The sequence below is a fragment of the Dendrobium catenatum genome, unplaced genomic scaffold, assembly GCF_001605985.2.
Source record: "Dendrobium catenatum unplaced genomic scaffold, ASM160598v2 fragScaff_scaffold_207, whole genome shotgun sequence".
Taxonomy (NCBI): domain Eukaryota; kingdom Viridiplantae; phylum Streptophyta; class Magnoliopsida; order Asparagales; family Orchidaceae; genus Dendrobium; species Dendrobium catenatum.
This window is the reverse complement of record NW_021318669.1, coordinates 1-7,908: the sequence shown is the minus strand read 5'-3', so window position 1 is coordinate 7,908 and position 7,908 is coordinate 1.

Sequence of the window (7,908 nt, the reverse complement as noted above, 5' to 3'; positions counted from 1 at the left end):
TTCATGCTAAGCTCTAATACAAACAAAGTCACTATATTATCTTTTGGGAACATTTCATCAAACAACTAGCACACATAACTAGAACAATGAAACACATAGGCTATGACTTGGATTTGATATCATACATGTATAAAAAATGGAAACATACATATAACACTATTCATGAATTGATACAAGACACCATGAAGCATGTTCTTTTTTTAATTAGCATACAAATTCTTTATTGAATAAATAAACATGATATGAGAGAAGAGTAAAGATGTGAATATGTAAGTTTAATAAGGTCACAAAATCATTCAATCGAATAGGTGAAACTGGTTACATCCATATCCAACATTCAAATGTAAAAGTAGATGTGAGAATTTGTAATCTAACTGAAATTTTCCTTGTATACATACATATGTTGTTAAAGAACAACTATACATCACAAATTTTCCTATCCATTCATGATCTTTAGAATGCAAACAAACTAAAAATGTAAGATTTTTTAATATTACTATGCACATAATATAGGAAATACAATTATCTAACTGTAATAGATATGAGAATTGTAAATTACATGTGGATTAAATTTGGCAAATAATATTTGAATGTAATTAAAACCTACACATGCATGTATGCACTATCCTCCCTAAATGTGAATAATCAATCTATAAAGGGAACATCAACTCTTTCCATAGAAAAATAAAGAAGCAAGTGTAGACATTCAATGTCTCAAATCAAAAAGAGCAAATTCAACATCCTATGTTAAATTTAGGAATGATTCACGCATAAAGAAAGAGAAAATCTAACTTGTGATATCTAAAGGACTCGACGATATTTTATTATTCACAAAAATTTTCAAGATTGGAAGTATGTAATCAAAATTGAGTTGAGAGACTTCCATGTATAGTAACACAATATCATTAAAAAAAAGGTTGAAAGCTTGAGTACGCTAGAGTTAAAAATAATAATAATAAACTTTGGTTCTACATGACATCATATCTAAATATTGAAAGTGGTAGCAACTATAGTTGTTTAGAGATTCTAAGTTATCTCCAAGTTGTTATTCCATCACCATAAGAAACAAAGTTCCACCAAAGCATTAGTGTATAGTGATGGTTAATATCCACCATCAACTTAACCCTTCGTATTTCACATTTGACTTTCACATAACAGTAATTCCAACTCGCAACAAAAATAAGAGTCCTCATATACTTCTCGAACATTCAATTTATGAAATCCCTTTTTTTACTTGATGTCAAATAAATGGAAGCATGTAGATATGAAGGCAAAATCACTAATTTTTTTATAAGAAATTTGGTTTGAAATATACTCGCAAGAAATCCCACGAAGAGCAAGTTAATATAATATCATATATACATCCTTCAATAACCAATCATATATATGTAAGATGAAATCATGATCAAGAGATTCCCAACACACATTTGAAATTTCACTTCCCATATAGAATTAATTTGATAATAAATACGTAGTTATTGGGATATATGCCTTAAACTCTAACCATGAACATTCTTTCTATTGGATATGCAAAATATAGTGCTAGAACGTCAGACACAAGTGTATAGGAGGGAAGGTTTACACTTAACATAGAAGAACAAAATCATGTTCGAACCCCTTCAATTCAAACAAGAAGATCACTATATATATATATATATTAATTAGAAGAATGTATGTAAATCTTTATGAGGGGATTTTATTTTGATTACATATTTTGCATCAAATTCAGCTTGCAACTGCCATTCATGAAATAAAAGAAACGTTTACACAAATCTCATACTCTTACAAGATGAAACACATCTCTCACACCATTTTGAAGAATACAAAATTCATTTGTGAACATTGAGAGAAAAAAACTCAAACAATGAGCTACAATTCTACAAATATCTCATCAAATAAGCAAGTTTATCTTTAAGATTTTTGTTAACAAGCTTCTGGACAATGTGTTGGAAAAATATGTTCATATGAACAAGATCATCATATAGAATTTCAATATAAGCAAAATGATCGTAAGTTTCTTTTAATGAAATTTCACCAAATAGCTTGTGTGCAAGTTTTATAAAAAACATTTTAAGAAAATAAACATGAAAGTTCATATCTTACAATCACACATTCTTATGGAATCCTTAGATGCACATTTAATTGAACTCCATCAAGACATATTATGAGAAAAATATCGACCATATGAGGAGGATGGAAGAATGAGATAAAGGAAAGAAGAAGAAGGAAAAGAACGAGAATAAGAAGAAGGAAATGAAGGGGAATAAGAAGAAGATGATGAGGAAAAGGAAGAAGAAGAATAAGAATGAAGAGAATAAGGGGAAATCACCTTGCCTAGGGAGAGAGACCGACGGCTAGGGCAAGGAGTCGGGACCAGCACTTGGAGGGGCTCGGATTGGGGATGGAAAGGAGGGGCTTCGGCTGAATTTCCTGTAGTGGGCCTTACTTCATGCGGACCTGTGGGGGATGGGAACAGGGGGTTCCGCCTCCTGTGCTTGTGCGAACCTAGAAAGAGATGAGGGGGGTGGAAGTCCTAGAGAGTGTGTGAATAGAGGGAATCCAAAGCAGGGGAGGCTTCGACCTTCTGCTTTTGAGGAGTGCAAATCAAAGCTTCCAGCTAGGGAGATGAGAGCTGCTTTCTGATGCTGAGAGTCCAGTGCTATACCCGAAGATTTTTTTTGTTCTTACGTCTTATATGCCCTCTTTAGTATTTCGCTCCAAATTGAGGACCTCATGTGCATGCCATCAATTGACAAGACAATATCTTTGAACTGAAGAAGTTGGGTTCAAACAAGGTGATGTTGCATGGCTTCAACTAGAAGGCCAAAAAAATCTTAATTCTAGCACCCTATCTCTCTAGTTTTGTGAGTTTAAAATTAAAGCTAAATTTTTTTTGTCATTGATGTCAACGCATCCTTTGTTCTCTATTAGAATGACTATGGTTATATGAATATGAAACAATACGTTCAACCTTACATCGTTGTTTCAAATATGCTCGTGGTGGTGAACAATTATTAATCTTAAGTTATTTTTAGACATTCTTTATGAATGAGATCAGCATATACAATGATGTCAAATATTTCAAGCCTAAAAAGAAGTCAATCCACTTCAATTCTCTTCCTCAAAACTTTGACTAAAAAATGACACTTCGACCTTCAATATTGTTTTCTTCCAAAATGCTAGAGGAAGAAGTCAAGGTTCTACACCAGTAAGATTAGATGTGAAAGAGGATAGTTTTTCTACCTTTCCTTCTAGCAAGCTTTCACTACATTACAATTCTTCCAATACTACTAATGTGGAGACTCATTAAGTTGTTGATGAAGTTAACTTTTTCTTAGGAAGCTTCATATATAGCTTAAGTGCATGTAACAATGAGTCATTTTAGATGATGGCATGCTTCTAAATTTTGATGCTCTCCTACTTTTTTAAGTTCCTCATCTTGGAACACATCACCTATCAAATGAGGTTTTAATTAGTATCAATCTTACACCATAGCATTTTATAAGAGGTCATTTAGATCATAGTACATCATCTATTTTGATATTGAATATTATGTACATGAATCCTAAAAAACATTGTTAGGAGGATCCTACTTTATTTTATAGTCCTGCTTTTCTTCTCCCATAGTTACAAAACTAATAAAAAAGAAAATTTCTAATCTTGAAAATGATTTAAATGTTAAGCCAAATTATGCTTAAGGTTATGAAAACTTAAATCAGTTAAAAATATTAAGGTCCAGGGTTCAAAAGAAACCAAAAAAAAAACTAAATGATCTTGTGCTAGTTACTAGATAAATTTTAGTTCAGCTCTTCAAGACAATGCTTCAACAAATATTGATAATTTTAAAGAAACTCTTCATAAGATCATAAACCATCTCCAAATCTAGGAGAGAGCTCCATCTATTTCTGCAATAATTTTGAATTATATTTCTATAACTCAAATATATTTTCGCACAGATATGGGCAATATTTGTGCCAATTTAAGCTATCATAAGCATTTAGTCAATTTTTTAGTTAGGTCGCGAGCAAGCAATTATGGATGGAGACTCCCTATATTTAAGTACTAAGTGCGAGAGAATGTGGAGCCGGTGGATCACGATTTGAGCATTGGTTCCTATAGTGAAGGCGTGAGGTTGATGTGTACAGTTAGAGTAGCTTGCTTTAGGGCTTCAGGTAATCAACAGAGCTTGGGTTTGGTGTAGAATTATGGGAAGTGGAGGGGAGGTTATAAAGCACAAGATTTGAAGTTTGATTAAAGACGACTACAACATTTTATAAAGTTAATTGTAAAGTTAAAGTGAGGAAAACAACTTAGCTATTCTTACTGTAAAAAATAGATTTCTACTATAGAAATTTTCGAAAGTCAATGAAAAAGTAATAGCCTAATGAAATTATGATTGTTGTTTGAAGAACAAAACAACGAGAAAGCTACTCAAATAGATCTTGAGAAGTTGACAAGAATTTTTTAGGCATAAAGTATGTTGGGAGAGGGGTAGTGAAATAGAGAGAAGGGAGAATTGGAGTTCATGCATGTTAAGAAGGAGGAGCTAATGATAGAGCAAAGGTGAAAATTAGGAAAAAAAATAAGAAATGATAGAGGGTAGAGGAAGAAGTACAGAACTCACATGAGGAGGTTTTCAGAAATAAGCATGAGTCTTCAATAGCATTTAAATATATATATATATACTTCATTCAGTATTTATTATTATTTTAAAGTAATAATAATAAATTTACTATTATTATTGTAAAATTTGTATTAAGAAAAAAATAAGCATCTTTATTATATCATATTATAGGAGGATTTTATACATGTCATAAAATTGTTATATTTTTATATATCTAATACCTATAGTGTTCTATTTACTGATATTAATTTGACATTTGAATCACATCAAAAGTATGTGCATGAAAATATATGTTTTATTTTTAATAAGTTAATATTAGCCATACTTTTTATATAATTTAAAGATTTAAGAGATTTATTAATAAATAAAAAGATTTAGGTGCAAGATATGTAAATATATAAGAATATTGTGCTTTGTATGTAAATCCCCGTATATTATATTCTATTATATTTAATATTTATATTACTTTTATTTTATTATTTTAAATATTATTATATATTTTTATGTTAATGTGTATGTAAGCATACAAATGATCTTGCTATGGATGAAATTTGGCTTAATCATATTATAAATTGTTCAAGTTTGGCATGAGCTTGAGTCGATCAATTGATGACATGTTAGAGAAGATGAGTTGAGGCCTAAGATAATGAAACTACTACATGCAAGCTGAGAAAAAGATGTGCTCACCTCTAATTCTCATGTAAAAGCTTCAATCCTTACATAGGCGTGTTAAAGAAGATGCATCAAGGGCCAAGATGGAGCGCATATAAATTATGCTCGTCGACACATCAAATATAGGCAAGCTGAGAAGAGAAGAAATGTTCGCCTTGAAGCTCTAGTACTTCTCAGCATTATCTTATTGGCAAACTCACATAGGTACAAATCTTTCAACCTTGAGCGACCAAAGTATGGAGACATGTATCTAAGGCTTCGTTTGGGACAACTTTCTTACTGCTTTCTAAAGTAACTTTCTAGTACAATATAAAAGTTATCCCAAATGGAACCTAAGTGTTTTTTATATTTCTATCCAAATAGGTTTTTGATTCAACTCCATTCTCTGTGTTTCACATTCTTTCTCTGATCGCTCTCTATGAACTAGACTTGGACGGGCGAAGGCTGAGGTCAGCCTTGGGAGAGGGGTCTATCAGGTTCGGCTACATGAGAGAGAGGAGGGGAGGCGGAACTCCTACAAACTGATAAGAGCGAGAGGGGAGGTGGAGCTCTTGCGAGCCGAGAGCTAGAGAGCACTTATGGACCCCTCTCCCGAGGCCGACCTTAACCTTCGCCCGTCCAGGTCAAGTTCATAGGGAGCGATCTGAGAAAGAATGTGAAACGTAGTGAAAGGAGTTGAATCGGAAAGCTGCGAGGGACCAAATCTTTTTTTGACTCCGCTTCACTGGTTTCGTCTGTCTCCCCGATGCTTCAATGGTGTGTTAGGGCTTTTTCCATATCTTAGTCTTCGACCAACTTTTAAATATTTGCCGACATCGACTGGTTCCGTCCTGCTCCTCGACATTGCTCTGCTAGGGCTTTGCCCTAGCTTTATTTTTGGCGAGCTTTTTGGGTGATCTGCTGCTTCTATCTGGTAAAGAAGTCTCACTCTCCTTTCTTCTTTCTGGTTTAAATTCCTCGTCTCTTCCACCTCTGGCCATTCGTGGCTGGTATGGCGATTAAACGAGTTTGTGACCATGGATTTTTGAATGATTGTTTTAAATCGCAGTCTTTGGTTGATGCCTTTTCTGGTTCTCCTTCTTCTGCTTCTTTTCCTAAGCTTCGTCAATGTGCATTTCTTGATTTGCCTTCTTTGTGGATCTCAGAGGAAGAAATTTTTGCTCTTACTATTCCATTTCAATTTTCTTTGGTTGGTTTTTTCCTTAGCGCCGACCTTCTTTGGATGTTATTCGTAGATTTTTCTTCAATTTGAAGCTGAATGTTGATTTCTCCATCACAGTTTTTGATCAGTCACACGTTCTGATAGTTTTCTAACGATCTTGATTATAGTATGGTTTTTTATCATAGATCCTATTTAGTGAACAATTATTTCATGAAACTCACTAAATGGTCACCCTCACTGGACATTAGCGCTAAATCTTCAGTTATTCCTATTTGGGTATCATTCACCAATCTACAACGCCATCTATTTTCTCCTTAAATCCTTCATACTTTAGGTTCTATTTTTGGTTGGCCCTTGAAAGTCGATAGTGTAACGTCTGTTGGTTCTAGGCCTTCTCTTGCACGGGTTTTAGTAGAACTGGACATCAAAAAAAAATCCCTTAATCATATATCTACTTCGGTCCCATCTTAAATTAATGGTGATGTTAATGATGATGTGGAGGAAGACTCTTATTTTGATTCCTTGAAACCAGTTAGTCTGGCTCCTAATTCTATTGATGGTATTGATCAGGATGCTGTTGTGGTTTTAGATTCTACTTCTTTGGGGTTGGATGTTGTTTGCCCTGTTGTTTCACTACACAAAAATCAGAAATTATCGGTGATTTTTTTGGAGATTCCTATTATATTTCCGCAATTTCATGAAATACCAGTGATTTTCTGGTGGTTAGTAAACCACCGGTATAAACCGTGTAGGAAAAGATTTTCGGCGATAGTTTTTGGCAGTTAAGCTTATCGGCGGCTTTTCGGCGACATAAACGACTAGTAAATTCTGGCCATCATAGCACTAGTGCCCACCGGTTAATCACCGGCGGCTTACCAAAGGTCAAAAATGCCAGTTTTACCGACGACCTAATCGTCGGTTGACCACCGGTGATCGCAGGTAAACCACCGATAGCTATTAAACTTCTGGTGGCTATGATAAGCCATCCGATATGAAAGTTTCCAACAGCCAAACCGCCAATTGGCCGCCGGAAACCTATAGCATTTAAAAAAAAAATTGACAGCATCTCATCTATTTACTCAATTTTCACAAACCTGCACAGAATTGAAAACATACCTCCAACTTGAATTATACTAATAATAACCATATCTATTTCACAATCACTCAGATGATAAATATAGCGAATAGAATAAAACTTTTATGGGTGGCAAAAAATTGATGAAGGTTTTCAACATATATTTTTCACAGACAAATACAACAATACAATATAAATAATTTATGTGACAAAATGAAAAACTCAACTAATGGCTCGTATCCTATCTCTAAGGGTAAAGCCAATCATCCGCCTGAGCATTCTCATCTCTGCAACACTTAACTCATTATTATGCTTCTCTTTTAATGGTCAACATTCGGCACCATAAAGCATTGTAGGTATCACCACTGTGGACCT